This window comes from Saimiri boliviensis, chromosome 1 (genome assembly GCF_048565385.1).
Source record: "Saimiri boliviensis isolate mSaiBol1 chromosome 1, mSaiBol1.pri, whole genome shotgun sequence".
NCBI classification, from domain to species: domain Eukaryota; kingdom Metazoa; phylum Chordata; class Mammalia; order Primates; family Cebidae; genus Saimiri; species Saimiri boliviensis.
The window spans coordinates 89,969,225-89,987,459 of NC_133449.1; the positions used below are offsets into that span (position 1 = coordinate 89,969,225).

General features: G+C 38.7%; 1 protein-coding gene and 1 pseudogene across 5 annotated transcripts in view; one reads left to right on the forward strand and one right to left on the reverse strand.

The window, feature by feature from the left end:
* FBXO11 (F-box protein 11) overlaps positions 1–18,235 on the forward strand; it is a 107,530-nt gene that overhangs the window by 13,146 nt on the left and 76,149 nt on the right. The gene's annotated exons all lie outside the window — the stretch shown is intronic.
* Positions 9,999–10,455, reverse strand: LOC101040524 (ubiquitin-ribosomal protein eS31 fusion protein-like; annotated as a pseudogene).

Consider the following 18,235-nt stretch of genomic DNA (forward strand, 5'->3'; position numbering starts at 1 on the left):
TTTGAGACAGAGTTTTACTCTGTCACACAGGCTGGAGTGCAGTGGTGCAATCTCAGCTCACTGCAGCCTCCGCTTCCTGGGTTAAAGTAATTCTAGTGGCTCGGCCTCCCGAGTAGGTGGGATTATAGGCATGTGCTACCATGCCTGGCTCATTTTTTTGCGTTTTTAGTAGAGACGGTGTTTCACTATGTTGGCCAGGCTGGTAATTATTTATTGAATTACCTTTGGACCACACTTTAAAAGTTGTTGCAGCCTAGCGTTCAAGTTATAGCATTTTTATGTAAGTGATTTAAAAAAAAACCCCACCAAGATAAGAAAATTAACTGCAGAGTGGGGGTTATTCATCTTGTTTTTGTGGTATTAGCTTTTTTCATTATGTTAATTGTTTTGGCTGTGTATCTAGAAATTGAAGGTAGGAGGACAGGTTTAAGTTACATGTTGCTAGAATCTAAGCAACCTCAATTGCAGAGATAAAACAACACTTTGTTTCCTCATAAGTATCTGTAATGCCACATAGCAAATAGTGGTTGTAACTCACAGGATGCCTTTATGAATCTTTCTGATTCTACATTGCAACATGTTGGAAGAAACCTGTACTCTATTTTCTGCATCATGTGAGAACCTTTAGCTGAAATATCTAGAGTTGAAAAACTGAGCTGGAAGACCTGAATATAGGGAGCTTGACCAGAATCTGAAGTTAAGTATCTGGTTTTAGGGGGCTAGGAAAGTGTTACATATCAATCAAAGACTTGTTAATAACACATGCAATGAAACTGGGAATATACCCTTTTGATTGGGTGAAATGTCTAAAAATTTTTGGTGAAATGTTAACTAGTATCTTGGGATGGTGGTGGTGAAGTGATTTTTTGTTATTTTACATTCTTTGCTTTTCAAATAATGTATATGGAATCTACAGGTAGGGCAGCTTCGTGACATTGTCTTTGGCAGTGATTTCATGGATATAACACCTAAAGGATAGGCAACAAAAGTAAAAATAGACAAGTGAGACATCAAACTAAAAAGCTTCTACGCAGCGGAGGGAGCAGTCAGCAAAGTGAAGTGACATCCTATGAAATGGGAGAAAATATTTGCAAACCATATATCTGATAAAGAGTTAATCTCTAAAATATTTAAGGAACTTCTACAACTTAGCAGCAGAAAAACTAGTAACCTGTTTAAAAATGGACTAAAGACTTTACAGTAGACATTCTCCAGAGAAGATATATAGATGGCAAGCAGGTATTTGGGAAAAGGCTCAACATAATTAATCATCAGGGAAATGCAAATAAAAACTACAATGAGATTATCTTCTCACCCCTATTAGGATGACTGTTTATAAAAACAAAGGAGCGGCCGGGCGCGGTGGCCCAAGCCTGTAATCCCAGCACTTTGGGAGGCCGAGGCGGGCGGATCACGAGGTCAAGAGATCGAGACCATCCTGGCCAACATGGTGAAACCCTGTCTCTACTAAAAATACAAAAATTAGCTGGGCGTGGTGGCGTGCGCCTGTAGTCCCAGCTACTTGGGAGGCTGAGGCGGAAGAATTGCTTGAACCCAGGAGGCGGAGGTTGCAGTGAGCCGAGATTGTGCCACTGCACTCCAGCCTGGCGCCTGGCGACAGAGTGAGACTCTGTCTCAAAAAAACAAACAAACAAAAAAAACAAAGGAGCAGGACGAGGTGGCTCACACCTGTAATCCCAGTACTTTGGGAGGCTGAGGCAGGTGGATCATGAGGTCAGGAGTTTGAGTCCAGCCTGGCCAATGTAGTGAAACCCTGTCTCTACTAAAAATACAAAAAAAATTAGCCGGGCATGGTGGTGGGCGCTTATAGTCCCAGCTACTCGAGAGGCTGAGGCAAGGAGAATCACTTGAACCTGGGAAGTAGAGGTTGCACTGAGCCAAGACTGTGCTCCATGGTGACAGTGCAAGACTCTGTCTCAAAAAAAAAAAAAAAAAAAAAAAAAAAAGCGTTGATGAAGATGTGGAGAAATTGAAACCTTATGTACTGTTAGTAGAAATGCAAAATGGTGTAACTACTATGGAAAACAGTGTGGAGGTCCTCAAAAAATTAAAAATAGAACTACCATATATCCAGCAATTCCACTTCCAAGTCTTTATTCAAAAGAAATGAAATCAGGTTCTTGAAGAAGTACTAGCACTCCCATGTTTATAATACCACTATTCACAATAGCCAAAATGCAGAAATAGCCCTTAACATGTCCATTGACAGATGAAGAAAAAAAAATGTAGTATATACATACAATGGAATATTTAGTCTTAAGGAAATTCTGCAATGTGCAACATTGATGTACTTTGAGGACATAATGCTAAGTGAAATAAGCCAGTCACAGACAAATGCTGCATGATTTCACTTAATGAAGTTATCTAAAATAGTCAAATTTATAGAATCAAAGAGTGTGGAACTGTGGTTGCCAGGGGTGAAAGGAAGGGGAAAATGGGGAGTTACTAGTCAGAAGGCATGAAGTTTCAGTTAAGCAGGATGAATAAGTTCTGCCGTAGAATATTGTACCTGTAGTCAACAGTACTTTATTGTACACTTAAGAATTTGTTAAGAAGGTAGTATTCAAGTACGAAAATAAAGTAAAACTAAAGAGTAATAATTTGGCAGGTACTCATGCCTATAATCCCAACATGTTGGGAGGCAGAGGCAGGGGGATCGCTTGAGCCTGGGAGTTTGAGACTAGTCTGAGCAACATAGGGAGACTTTATCTCTACAACCCAGTGTGGTGGCACATGCCTGTGGTCCCAGCTGCTCAGGAGGCTGAGATGGGAGGATCACTTAAGCTCTGGAGGTCAAGGCTGTTGTGAGCCATGATTGCACCACTGCACTCCAGCCTGGGCAACAGAGCAAGACCCTGTCTCAATAATAATAATAGTAATAATGGCCGGGCGCGGTGGCTCAAGCCTGTAATCCCAGCACTTTGGGAGGCCGAGGCAGGTGGATCACAAGGTCAAGAGATCGAGACCATCCTGGTCAACATGGTGAAACCCCGTCTCTACTAACAATACAAAAAATTAGCTGGGCATGGTGGCACGTGCCTGTAATCCCAGCTACTCAGGAGGCTGAGGCAGGAGAATTGCCTGAACCCAGGAGGCGGAGGTTGCAGTGAGCCAAGATCGTGCCATTGTACTCCAGCCTGGGTAAGAAGAGCGAAACTCTGTCTCAAAAAAAAAAAATAATAATAATAATAATAGTAATAATATATATTTTTTGAGACAGCATCTCACTCTGTCACCCAGACTAAAGTGGAGTGGTGCTATCTTGGCTCACTGTAACCTCTGTTTCCCAAGTTCAAGCAACCTCTTGCCTCAACCTGCCAAGTAGCTGGGGTTATAGGCGCCCGCCACCACACCCAGCCAGTGTTTTGTATTTTTAATAGAGATAGGGTTTTACCTTGTTGGCCAGGGAGGTCTCAAACTCCTAACCTCTGTTGATGCACCCGCCTCAGCCTCCCAAAGTGCTGGGATTACAGGCGTGAGCCACCGTGCCTGGCCAATACATTTATAATTCTGATTGTGATGTGAACTCATACTACTTGATTGATGACACAGTACCCATGTAGGGAATTTACAATTCGAATAAAAGCTTAATTGTTACATTTTTTAATGCAGGACATGTGCCTTAAGTGCTTATTAATTTATAGACATCTGTATTTTTATTCACAGCAACTTTAGGATGATAATTGACTATATTATTTCTAGTAAATAAGGATAACTGATAATCAGGAAGTCAGTTCAGAATTAAAAGTAGGCCACACTCAGTGACTCATGCCTGCAGTCCTAGCATTTTGAGAGGATGAGGCGAGAGGGTCCCTTAACCAAGAGTTAAGACCAGCCTGCCAACACAGTGAGACCCCTGTCTCTGAATTAAATAAATAAATAATAAAAATTAGCCAGGCCTGGTGGCAGGTAGTGTAGTCCTAGCTGCTCAGTAGACTGTGGTAGGAGGCTTGCTTGAGACCCAGTAAGTACATATTTGGGACTCTGAACCAGTGCTTCTGTCTTTCCAGGATAAGTTTGGAACTGTAGCATAAACTTCCTTTTCCATCAGATAATGTGATTATAGTGGTAAATATGTACAAATATTTTGCTCACATGCCTGCTGAATGATGGAAGATGGAAATTTAGTGTGCAAATGAACTGGATAATGAGAAAAGAGGAATTTATTGTTGATCACAACAGGTGGCTATTTTTTCTGAAGATACCCCGGTGGTATAAACTCTTGTCTGTTTAATAATTTTAGTAGGGAATATATTTTGTTTTCCTAAAACTGAATTTATCTGTGAAGAAATTAATGACTGTCAGTTTATTAGGTGTTGAAACAGATTGCTAAGGAAAATAATTTCATCATTATTGGTTAAAAAAAAACACACCTCACTTTCTAAGAGGATTTCTAAGAAGAATGTTTGGGAATAAGTAGGAACCATTTTCAAAAATGTAGGACTTTGAAACGTAAATTTAGTTCTTAGATTTTTAATTGACTTATCTCACACTCACTTGATTAGTTGTCTGACCATCTTACAGGCTTTTTATAAACCTAAACCAAGAGAAAACAAGTGTTTTCCTGAGAAAGTACACTAAAAAAACCTTCACTAAATGAGATCAACTAAATTTTGTTTTTTGTTTTTTAAGTGGAAGCTACTGATGTGGTTAAGGAAAAATCAGTACGTGTAGATTCTGGAGAGTAGTCTTCATGGTTTTATGAAGAGCCAATCACAGATGTTTATTTACTGTATTGCTCTGAAACAGTGACTTTCAGTAGCTGAAGAAGGAACAAGAGCAACATAACCACATTTAAACAAAGCTTTTGTTTTTCCATGAAGCAATCATATTGGTGGTGTATCAGTTGGAGAGTTTTAAGAGTTATGTTATATGGAAACTATAATTTATTAAAAAAAAATAGTGCTAGCCATTTGCACATAGACACTTAGTGAATGATTGTTTCTGTTTTCCTGCATCTTCTCTGGACCAAGGTGTATTCATATAATTGCTAATTTATATTATTGAACATATTAAATATGTTAATAGATGATTAAAAACTGGGTGAGTTTAAGTACTCAACCAAGAATAAATCAAATTACTTTGAATAACTTGTTTTAAAAAAAAAAAAGCAGATGTGTTTTAATCTGTGTGGAAACAAAAAAAAATGAGCAGAGTCTTTGAACTATCTAGCTAGAACTAAATGTAGCAGATGGGGGCTACAGTTGAGGTTCTGAAGTGTGTGTAGGGGGGGTGCATGGGTGTTTATGAACACATGATACTGTATCATATCAATAAGATTTGTAAGGGAATGGCTAAAAAACTTTTTTTTTTAAGACAGAGTTTCGCTCTTGTTGCCCAGGTTGGAGTGCGATGATGAGATCTTGGCTCATTGCAACCTCTGCCTTCCGGTTTCAAGCAATTCTCCTGCCTTAGCCTTCTGAGTAGCTGAGATTACAGGCATGCGCTACCACCAGTTAATTTTTGTAGTTTTCAGTGGAGACGGGGTTTCAGCATGTTGGCCAGGCTGGTCTCGAACTCCTGACCTCGTGATTCGCCCACCTCAGCCTCCCAAAGTGCTTAGATGACAGGTGTGAGCCACCGCGCCTGGCTGAAAAACTCTCTTAATGGGAAATTTTAAGTGTTATTCTAAAAAGGAACAGGCCTAAAAGTAACTTAACCTTTCAGAGTGGTTGAAAGTACTTTTTAAAAGAAAAAGGTTGCTCAGCTATTTTTTTTTTCATGTTATATGCTCAAAAGATAGCTAAAGAAAATGAATTTGAGTTATTTAGACTGACATAAAGAACATCTGGTAAACTCTAAAATGGGGCACTAAAGAAGATTATATCGTTTCTTTTTTGGTGTCAGCTTAGTTTAGATACTTTAAAATTATCTTGGAGATGGTAAATTAGTCAGGAATGGTATTATAGAATATTTGAAATAAAAGGAACTATTGTCCCAATTCTTGAGGTTTATTCAAAGGGATGTTTGGGTTTAGAAGCCAGGTCTCCAGATCCCAGTCAGTAATGATAATGTTACCTGTTCTTGTTCCAAAATCGTATCACCATTCTAGTCATTTTTCATTTTAGTGAGTTGTTGGACCTGTTGATCTGTTTATAGTTCCCAGGGGTAAATGGGAGCATGGAATACTCTCAAAAGATATAAGTGCCAGCAGTATAGATCATTAGTGCCGGGCACCCTAGAAATTCTTAATTAAGTGAATTAAAGAAAGAATACAGATATATATAATCTAAATTTTATTTTTTAAGGTTTTTTTTTTTTTTTTTTTTTTTTTTAAAGACAAGGTCTCACTCTGTCTCCTAGCACAGTGGCACAGTCACTGCTCTCTGTAGTCCAAACTGCTGGGCTCAAGAGATCATCCTGCCTCACCCACCCCAGTAGCTAGGAGTACAGATGTGCTTCACCAAGCCCGGCTAATTGGTTTTTTTGAGACAGAGTCTCAGTGATTCAGGCTGGAATGCAATAGCACAATCTTGGCTCACTGTGACCTCTGCCTCCCGGGCTCAAGTGATCTTCCTGCCTCAGTCTCCCAAGTAGCTGGGACTGCAGACATGTGCCACCATGCCTGGCTAATTTTTTTTTGTAAAGACAGGATTTCACCATGTTGTCCAGGCTGGTCTCGAACTCCTGAGCTCCAGCAATCCACCGACCTCAGCCTCCCAAAGTGCTGGGATTTGCAAATATGAGCCACCATGCCTGTCCCCACAAAGTGTTTTATAGAGACAGGGTCTTGCATTATTTCCGGTTGGTCTTGAACTCTTGGCCTTAAACAATCCTCCCACCTCAGCCTAACAAAGTGCTGGAGTTACAGGTATGAGCCACCAGCACGGGACATAGAATTTAAAGGGGAAAGCCAGTTATTTTGTTTTCCCTGTTCTTTATTTCCCAGCGGTAACTCTTAACTGTTCTTTAAAAATATATATATATATATATTAAAAATATATATTTAATATTATATATATTCTTATATATAATATATATTTTTAAAATATATATTATATATATATGTGTATATATATATATATTTTTTTTGGAGACAGGTTCTCGTCACTTTTTTGTTTTTTAATTCGGGGTTTCACTCTTCACTCGTTGCCCAGGCTGGAGTGCAGTGGTGCGGTCTCGGCTCACCAAAACCTACACCTCCCAGGTTCAAGCGATTCTCCTGCCTCAGCCTCCCAAGTAGCTGGGATTACAGGCATGCGCCACCACACCTGGCTAATTTTATGTTTTTGGTAGAGACGAGGTTTCTCCATGTTGGTCAGGCTGGTCTCAAACTCCTGACTTCAGGTGATCCACCCACCTTGGTCTCCCAAAATGCTGGGATTACAGGTGTGAGCCACCATGCCCAGTGAAAGATTTACTTTTTAAAAGCGAATTATTGTGTCAAAGGGTTTCTATTTTTAAGCTTTATTGAAGTATAATTGAAAATATTTTAAAATGCACATGTTTAATATATACATTTTGATGATTTGCCTTTTAAAGTTTGGTAAATGTTGCCAAATATGTTTTCAAAAAAAGGTTGCATAATTTATAATCCCATTATTAATGCATGAGGTTAAATATTATTGAATGAATGAATACATGAGTTACTTGAGAATAGACAGGCAACTAGTCTTTGGGCTGAAATGATTTGGAAGGACTGTTCAGAGACAGTGGGGGTAGATAAACTGTATCTTCAGGAATGATTATACCACAGATAGAGGAAAGTAGGGGAAAAGGATATTCTTAGTGAGAGGGAATGGGCCAAAGGCGGTGGAAGGTTTACCAGGACAGTTTTTACAGTGTTGTCATACTCTGTTCATCCCTCAGTTCACTTTATGTTGGCATTGTTGTGGGGCGGGTGGGGAGGAACTAGGCACTGTCTTTTCTTCATGGCTTTACTCTGTCACCTATGGAACAATCTCTTCCAAGTCTTCTGTGTTTTGGCTGTTTTTCTGTTTTAAGATTCTTTCTTAGACAAACTCGTCTACATATTGTTCTTTTTTTTTTTTTTTTTTTTTGAGACCAAGTATCCCTCTGTTGCCCAGGCTGGAGTAACAGTGGTGTGAGCTCAGCTCACTGCAGGCTCTGCCTTCTGGGTTAAAGTGATTCTTGTGCCTCAGCCTCCTGAGTAGCTGGGATTACAGGCATGCACCACCACGCCCAGCTAATTTTTGTGGTTTTGGTAGAGACAGGATTTTGCTATGTTGGCCAGACTTCTGACCTCAGATGATTCACCCACCTTGGCCTCCCAAAGTGCTGAGATTACAGGTGTGAGCCACCACACCTGGCCTACACATTGTTCTTGAGTGAGCCATATGCATTACTACTGCAGTTTTTTTTTTTTTTTGACACTGTTGTAAACTCAGTGATTACTTGACTTCAGTATTTGATTGCTTCCTTTTATGTGTCTTATGTCTTCTTGACATCTTTTCCGTATCCCAGCCTCAGGTGTTTGCTCTCATTTACCATTGTTGTTAGGGCCATTTATGCTTAATGAAGAATTACCAGTAAATATTTATTTGATAAATGTTTTATATAGGAAGCTTATCTTGTTCACTCTCCTGAATGCTTTCTTTATAATACTGTTTGGTAATGAAGTTTCTATATTTTTACCAGAATGTATTTTCCTCATTGTTTTTTTTTTTTTTTGAGACGGAGTTTCGCTCGTTACCCAGGCTGGAGTGCAATGGCGCGATCTTGGCTCACCGCAACCTCCGCCTCCTGGGCTCAGGCAATTCTCCTGCCTCAGCCTCCTGAGTAGCTGGGATTACAGGCACGTGCCACCATGCCCAGCTAATTTTTTGTATTTTTAGTAGAGATGGGGTTTCACTATGTTGACCAGGATGGTCTCGATCTCTTGACCTCGTGATCCACCCGCCTCAGCCTCCCAAAGTGCTGGGATTACAGGCTTGAGCCACCACGCCAGGCTGTATTTTCCTCATTAATAGATGTCTGATACCATTATATGGACTTACAGTACACAATAGAATTTATATATTATTTATAACAAGAAGAACTTGTTTTACAGTAAACTTCTGTTTACTGAATTTAATTCACAAGAGTTAGTAATTGGCAACCTTAGGGTTAGAATCCATGTGTTTCTGATTATACAGCCAGAATGAAGTTTTAATTACTGTATTATAATGCATCGATAATCGTTTCCCATGTAAAAGCTTTTAAAAAATACTTCACAACTACCCGAAGTTACACTGTAGGGAACAGGATGGTGCTGTGAGTTTCAGCATTGAGATTTTCTGTCTCTTCGAAGATAGCAGTGATAAGTTAAACATACACACAATTAATAATCATACTTTTAGAATGAACGTAGATGCATAAATCTGCATCTTCTCTAGAAATTGTGAAAGAGAAGAAAAATGCATCAACCTCTGTTTTCAGTGAACTGAAAGACGTTATATGTAAACTCCACATTATGTTTATTGAGGGCTATCAAAAACATCTGAGAAGGGACAGAAGCTATTAGTTTAAATATACTTACTGACAGTGAGGGGTTCACGTTGAAGTTCAAAAGCTAAATCTCTTGTTTGTAATGACAGGGGTTGGTGGCAGAAGTACCTTATTTGATTCAGAAAAGAGAACGTAGAGCTGTACAAAACCACACATGTGCACACAGAGCCACATGTACAGGAACTAGTTTTTCTCTGTATTTTTTAAAAAATAATTTATTTACTTATTTTGAGGTGGAGTCTTGCTATCACCCAGGCTGGAGTGCAATGGCACGATCTCGGCTCACTACAACCTCTGCATTCCCGAGTTCAAGTGATTCTCTTCCCTCAGCCTCCCAAGTAGCTGGGATTATAGGTGTGTACCACAAAACCCAGCTAACTTTTTTATTTTTAGTAAAGGTGGGGTTTCACCAAATTGGGCAGGCTGGTCTCAAACTCCTGACCTCAGGTAATCCACCCACATCCCAGAGTGCTGGGATCACAGGCGTGAGCCACTGCACCTGGCCAAAAAATGTATTAATTCATACACAACTACTTATCTTCTGGTTTGTTGAAGCAGTCAGCCAGACATTTGCCACAATAATAACTGTCAGAGTGGCTTGCGGTAAACACTCCAGCACCACATTCATCTGAAGGGCACTCCTGACTAAGGCAACTAATTTTACCATTCTCATTCACCTTATAGTATTTCAGGAGAGCCAGCTTAACCTTCTTTCTCTTGTGCTTATTCTTCTTGGGAATGGTATAAGACTTATTCCTTAACACCACCACCAAGTCTCAACACAAGATGAAGAGTAGACTCCTTTTGAATGTCGTTAGACAAATTATGTTCATCTTCTAATTGTTTGCTATCAAAGATGAGTCTTTGCTGATCAGGACGAATTCTTTCCTTATCCTGGATCTTGGCCTTTACATTTTCTGTTGTATCCGAGAGTTCAGTCTTGAGGGTGATGGTCTTCCCCATAAGGGTTTTTACAAAAATCTACATTTTGGTGGCAGCTCGATCTGAGGTTAATTGAAAGAAAGAAATGAGTTAGATCAGGGGATACAGGAGAAGGCAATCCACAGGGCACTGGTTGGAGAGCAGCAGAAGAGCACACACTCTATTATTTATAGCATCAAAGGAGTAGAGAGTCTTTTTCCTGTGAAGCCTGTATTTCCATCCCTTCCCATTCCCAGGAATCTGTGTAAATAGCTGCTTCAGGAAAATCCAGTTTATTCTGTTATGCAAAATACAAAAGAAGCTGATACGGCAGGAAAACTTCCCAAACACTAAGAACAGTCAATAGTGAAGTGTTGCTACAGAGCAGATGAAAATTGTGACCCAGTATTTCACCATCTATTTTTTAGACTTGAGTCAAGCTGTAAATAGTTCTGCAAAAGAAGATTACAAAGCAAGAATGGTAATAACTCAGAAAAGAGATGACAGGGCAACAGGAGGAGATAAAATGTGAGTTGAGAGAATTTGGGAAATAAGTTGAAGAAAGCAGAAAACTGGGCATGAGGGCTCACGCCTGTAATACCAGCACTTTGGGAGGCCAAGACATGGAGATCACTTGAGCTCAGGAGTTTGAGACCAGCCTAGGCAACGTGGCAAAAAAAAAAAAAAAAAAAAAAAATTAGCTGAGTGTAGTGGCTCATGCCTGTAGTTCTAGGTACTTGGGAGGCTGAGGTGGGAAGATCGAAGGAGGTGGAGGTTGCAGTAAGCTGACATTGTGCCACTGCACTCCAGCCTGGGCAACAGAGGGAAGACCCTGTCTCAAAAAAAAAAAAAAAGTACAGAAATGCAGATGAAATAAGGAGCACAGAAGCAGACTAGCCCCAAGGAAAACATAATAAGAGACACAGGGATTTTAAAATATAGAAATAAAGTTGTTTTGTTTTTTTAAATGTCAGAAAATACAGTAGATCCAACAAACTTAGAATTGAGACCCCCATAGAAGAAAAACAAAACGTCACAACGGAACAAGTGGTTAAAAACACAATTGAAGAAAAACTAACACAACTGAAACTTATATATTGAAAGGGCATCTGTGCCAGGGAAAACTGACCAGAAAGATCTTAAAGATTTCCTTTGGACAGCCAGACGCCTTTCTAACTACTCCACCCCAAGTCGTTTATAAAACTTTGAAATCTGCCTGACCTTAGAATTCTCCACAACATTCAACACAAGTGGAACAACATTTATAGGAAAGTAAAGTGCAAGCTAAAGATTTTGTATCCAGTCACATTGTTCTTAAGGAACAAATAGTAATCACAAAAGAAAAAAAAAAAGGAACCCCCCCCCCAAAAAAAAAGAAAGAAAAAATAGTAATCAAAAAAGAAAAAAAAAAGAACAAAGAAAAAAAATAGTACTCAGAGAATAATTGTTTATTTGAGCCTTCTTGAGGAAAATACTAGAATGTAAACTTCAGCTGACAGACGTGGGGAAATGATCTGTATATAAATTCAGTGCATAAGCATATTCAGTGCTCACACACTGAATTTATATGTAGACATAAAGACTAAAATGTGGGCTGGGTGTGGTGGCTCAAATCTGTAATCCCAGCACTTTGGGAGGCCAAGGCGGGCAGATCAGTTGAGGCCAGGAGCTTGAGACCAGCCTGGCCAACATGGTGAAACCCCATCTCTACCAAAAATATAAAAATTAGCTGGGCATGGTGGTACACACCTGTAGTCCCAGCTGCTTGGGAAGCTGAAGCACAAGAATTACTTGAACCTGGAAGATAGAGGGTTGCAGTAAGAGATCATGCCACTGCACTCCAGCCTGGGTGATAGAGTGAGACTCTATCTCAAAAAAAAAAAAAAAAAGAAAGACTAAGATGTGGAAATCATAATGACAGAACATGATGTTAATATACTGATGATACAGAAATGATCAAACTAAAAAAATTTGAGAGAAGGAGCTGCCCTATGGTAATAACTGATGTTGAAAATGATGTTTAAACATCACATTCTTTTAAAGTTTATATTTCAAGTATTAGATTTATAAACATATCCGGCACTTTAAAAGAAACATTAAAATAACAAAGAAAACTAAAGCACTCAAGACAAATGCTATTAGTTTTAGTACTGTTGATTAAATCAGGTAGTGGGAGAGGAAGCATGCTAATTTTAAAACACTATTCATATTGAGGAAATAATAGGTGTTGTCTAAAAGAGATAGAAATTATAAAGGTAATCATTAGAACAAAGCTATAAACCTTCCTAAATATTGAAAGAACTGCAAATCCATTAAAAATGAAACATCACTTAGTGAAAAAAATATTTGTATATAACCACATACATAACAAGACGCAGTAGCCCTAAGACCAAACATGCCTTTCTCTCTTTCTCTCTCTCTCTCTCTCTCTCTCTCTCTTTCTTTCTTTCTCTTTCTCTCTCTTTTTTGGAGACAGAGTATCACTATGTCTCTCAGGATGATGGAGTACAGTGTCACAATCTCGGCTTACTGCAACCTCTGACTTCTGGGTTCAAACCATTCTTCTGCGTCAGCCTCCCAAGTAGCTGAGACTACAGGTGCCCACCACCATGCCTAGCTAATTTTTGTATTTTTAGTAGAGACAGGGTTTCACTGTCTCGGCCAGGCTGGTCTTGAACTCCTGACCTTGGGAACTACTGCACCCAGCCCAAACATGTCCTTAACAAACGATATGAATATGTTTAACTCACCTTTAGAAGGAAAATATTTTTAGATTATATTCAAGGCAAAACCCACTCTGTGGTTTATACAAGGTACGCACCTAAGACAGTGATTGTGAAAGATTGATCTTTTAAAAGAGAAAAGGTATAAGATACAAATGCAAATGAAAAGAATTTAGGAGTGTCATGATTTTAACATACTAGATGGAATTCATACTAAAAAATAAAGAGTGGCACTTATTTCTTAAAGGATTCAATGGAAATTTAATAACTGAATAGCAGTATGTCAGATAACATATAACAGCAACCTTGGTGAAGCAGAAATTACCGAAAATACAAGGAGAAATGGAAATATATTCATAGCAGGAAATATTTATGTGAAAGACACAATACAAGCTTCAACAAATTAAACAACACAATGTTTTTTAATTTTATGAATTAAAGCACTAGACATTCTGATACCAAAGTTCATAAGAGAAAGTAAAGGAAGAAGAGCCAGGAAAACTGAAAAAATGAAATTGGATGTTTTTCACGTAAATACCAAACGTATCAATCAAAAAAATAAAGCTATGAAAGTACCAAAAGAAAATAGAAGTCTTTTTTATAATTTTGGTATGGGGAAGACCTTTTAAACTGACTAAATCCAGAAATCATGAAATAATTGATAAATTCTATTACATCAAAAAAAGCACTCTCAGGCAGGGCACTCTGGGAAGCGAACTTGGGTGGATTGCCTGAGCTAAGGAGTTTGAGACCAGCCTGGACAACATGGCAAAACCCTGACTCTACCAAAAATACAAAAAATTAGCTAGGTATAGTGACATGTGCCTGTGATCCCAGCAACTCAGGAGGCTAAGGTGGGAGAATCTCTCAAGCCTGGAAGGCGGAGGTTGCAGCAAACTGAGATTCTAACCTGGGTGACAAAGTGAGATTCCTTCTCAAAAAAAAAAAAAAAAAAGCATTCTCTGAATGGATAAAGAAAATGTATATACATACAGTGAAATATTATTCAAAGTTTAAAAAGAGGGAAATTTTGTTATGTGATGTAACATAGATGAACCTTGAGGATGTTATATACTAAGTGAGAGCCTGTCACAAAAAGGCAAATACTGCATGACCCCACTTATGTGAGATATCTTGAGTAGTCAGACTCCTAGAAACAAAGTAGAATGGCGGTAGCTAGGGTAAGGGGGAAAAGGGAATTGTTCAGTGGATGTAGAGTTTCAGCAAAACTTACTTGCAACCAAAACTGATTTACAGTTAGGAATTAGTAAAACTCAGTGGTAATTTAAATCACAGACAAAGGGTAGCTTTCCTAATATACACATAAGAGGTACTTGGAAACTCGACAAGAAAAAGACCTTGCAACTCCATAAAAAGTGAGCAAAGATATGGATAGATATGCACAGAAAATTAAAGATATGAGTGGTTTTTAAGCTAATGAGGCCAGTACCTCATTCACAGTAAGAGAAATTAAAACTGTAATGATTATAGTTCCCCTGTTAGGCAAAAACATAAAAGTTGGGCAACATACTCTATTGGTTGTAGAACTTTGGGGGAAGAGCTGCTCATACATTGGTGTTGAGAATACAAACTGAAATAACCCCTGTGAAAGGCAATTGGTCATTATCTGCCATAATGAAAATGTATTGACCCAACAGGTTGAATTTTCTGAAATTTATCTTATACTTGCACACTTACCACATGATACATGTATCAGATTATTTTGTACTATGGTTTGTAATAGCAGAAGGTGAGAATCCAGATGTCCATCAGTAGGGGATTAGTCAAAGAAATTATGGAAAAACCGTATAATGGAATACCGTGCAGCTGTAAGAAAAAAGGCAAATTTCTGGGGCTACATAATTTATATTCATATGTTTTTGTACATGCACAGACTTGGAAAGAACGGATGAGGAAAGCTTAACATGTGTTATCTGGAGAAAAGGGAGAGGAACTGAATAAATAGAAAAACTGGAATGGAAATTTTTCCCTTTTTTTTTTTTTGAGACGGAGTTTTGCATGGAGTGCAGTGGCGCGATCTTGGCTTGCCTGAGCTACCACACCTGGCTGAGACTTTTCATTCCTTTTAAAATAAAAAAAAAAAGGCGGGGCACAGTGGCTCACACCTGTAATCTCAGCACTTTGGGAGGCCAAGGTGGGCAGATCACCTGAGATCAGGAGTTCAAGACCAGCCTGGCCAAAGTGGTGAAACCCTGTTTTTACTAAAAATACAAAAATTAACCGGGTATGGTGGTGGGCGCCTGCAATCCCAGCTACTTGGGGGGCTGAGGCAGAGAATTGCTTGTACACCCGGGAGGCAGAGGTTGCAGTGAGCTGACGTCATGCCACTGCACTCCAGCCTGGGTGATAGAGTGAGACTCTTGTCTCAAAAAAAAAAGAAAAAAAAAAAAAGAAGGCAAAGTGTTAAATAGAAACTTAATACATGAATCTATCAAAATCTTTGGCAAGCAGGAAGATGCCTCTTAGAGGTGGTCTGCAGGATATAGACCAAAACTCTACTGTATATTGGTAGACAGATTGAAGAAGGGAGATGAACAGCCTGTTTTTCTTACCCCAGAAACTAGAAGACTGATCAGGAAAATTCTGAAAAAGAATGTATGACTGCTGGTTAGGGATATTGCTTATATAAATTACAAGTCCAGAGTGGTGGAAGGAGGCAGTGACAGCCTCCTGGATAAAAGGTGGGCCTACCTGCCCATGACTTAGGGTATGGATCTTCAGGAGGAGACATCTGCGGCAATTACAAGACCTCATTCTGGGGTGGGAGGTTTGGGTGGGAGATGGTAGAAAATGGAAAATTGTTAGGATGAGGTAAGCACACAAAGACACACACACAAACACACACACCCACCCACCCACCCATGTAACTTGGAGTTATAATGAACCTACCAAGCAAAAATTTGAAAATATACAAGAAAAACTAAATCTAAAAAACCAAGTCAACATCTTCATCAGAAAGAAGAGAGAATGTTTTCTGTGTACTGATACAGAAATATCTCCTAAGTTTTGTTGTTTAGTGGGGAAAAAAGGGAATCATGATACAGTGTTTACAGTATGTTTTCTTTTGTGCAGGAGTGGGAATAATTGATATTCAAGTGAATCCTTAGTCTATAAGTGTAAATAGTAGAACAATTTTAAAGTATATGTTTAAGATCCTCAGGGCGGTAAAGGAAGGGATAATGGCCATAAAAGAACCAAAATTAACAGTCTAAGCAACATGGCAAAACCTCATCTGTATAAGAAATGAAAAATTAGCTGGATATGGTGGTGCACACCTGTGGGCCCAAGCTACTCAGGCTGAGGTGGGAGGGATCGCTTAAGCCTAGGAGGTCGAGGCTGCAGTGAGCCATGATTGTGCCACTGTACTACAGCCAGGGCAACAGAGCAAGACCCTGTCTTTAATTTAAAAAAAGAAAAAAACTTAAGAAAGATGTCATTGGATTTATAGTGGACTGAACATGGTCAGTGAAACAGTGATTTGGAAAATAGTATTAAGGAATTCACCAAGAATGTAGTAGGAGAGAAGTGAAAAAAAAAGTATAGATTGAGTATAGATTGAGAGATTCAAATATAAGTTCAATATCCAAAAGAAATTTTAGGAGAGATTAGAGTAGTAGAAAAACAATATTCAATGAGATAATGATTAAAAGGTTTCCAGATTTGAAGGTTTCATTTTGAATTAAGTTTTTCTATCAAAATAGCACATTACTGAACACTTGCTTACCAGGATAAATTTTAAAAATCTTCTTCTAGATGCTCAAAAGTGAAATTGTAGATCATAAAAGATAAAAGTTTTTCAAAATGAAAAATGCCACAGTTGCTACACCAAAACATCAGTTACATTAACAACATATTTACCAAAACAGTATCTTCCCGAAGATACGGCATCTTCTTTCCTCAGAATATATAAGGAATATAACTGTTGACCTTGACTTCTATACTCATTTAAACCATTAGCTGTCAGCAAGAATGAGGCCCAAAGTTAGGAAATACACAAAATGAAGAGCTCCTCACTTACAGAAGACTGATGCAAGAACCAGAGATTGTACTTCAACAAGAATAGTAAACTAGAGGGAAGTAGGAATTGCATAAAAGAATACAGTGGCAAACAAAGAATTGGTAAAATATGTTGATAAATCAACTTGACTTGATTGCAAATATGTATAATTTTTTTAAAGTAGAATCAAAACTCTAGACAGTAACAAGAAAGTTGGGGGGAAAAATAAGTTTATTGAGTCAGGAATGCTACTTTTTCTTGCTTTGTTCACAAAAAAGTAACACAAAAAGAGATACTGATCAACTTCAGGGTATTTTACCAAAACTAAATAGCTATTTCGTGGCTCTGCAGCCAGACTGTCTGAATGAAAGACTAGCTTATTTCTTACTAGCTATGTGACATTAAGGAGTTACTTCATGTTTTTTGTGCCTAAATTTCCTTATGGTATAAATGGGGATGAGAGTAATACCTTCTCATAGTTGTTGTGGGAAGGATTAGGTGAAATACATATAAAGCATTAGAACACTAATTAGTACTACTATATACATGTTTGCTGCTGCTGCCGCCTTTATTTCTTTTTTAGCTTGAGTAACCACAAAAGGAATAGAAATAAAATAGGTGTCTTCCAGACTGGCAGAACTAAGGGAATGAAGAAAGCTTATTCCTTGGTATACCATCAGAATCAATTGGAATAATTATTGTTTTTCATTTTCATTTTTGTGCAGTACTATTTATAAGGGTTAATATTTTATGACTGTTATTCTTAGAGATCTACTGAAGAACAAAGAGAAAATTTATTTTAAAAAAAATTTTTTTTTCTGTCTGGGTACAGTGGCTCATTCCTGTAATCCCAGTACTTTGGGAGGCTGAGGCAGGTGGATCACCTGAGGTCAGGAGTTCGAGACCAGCCTGGCCAACATCATGAAACCCCATCTCTACTAAAAATACAAAAATTAGCTGGGCGTGGTGGCGGGCGCCTGTAATCCCAGCCACTTGGGAGGCTGAGGCAGGAGAATCGCTTGAACCTGGGAGGCAGAGGTTGCAATGAGCTGAGATCATGCCAGTGCACTCCAGCCTGGGCAATAGAGTGAGACTCCATCTCAAA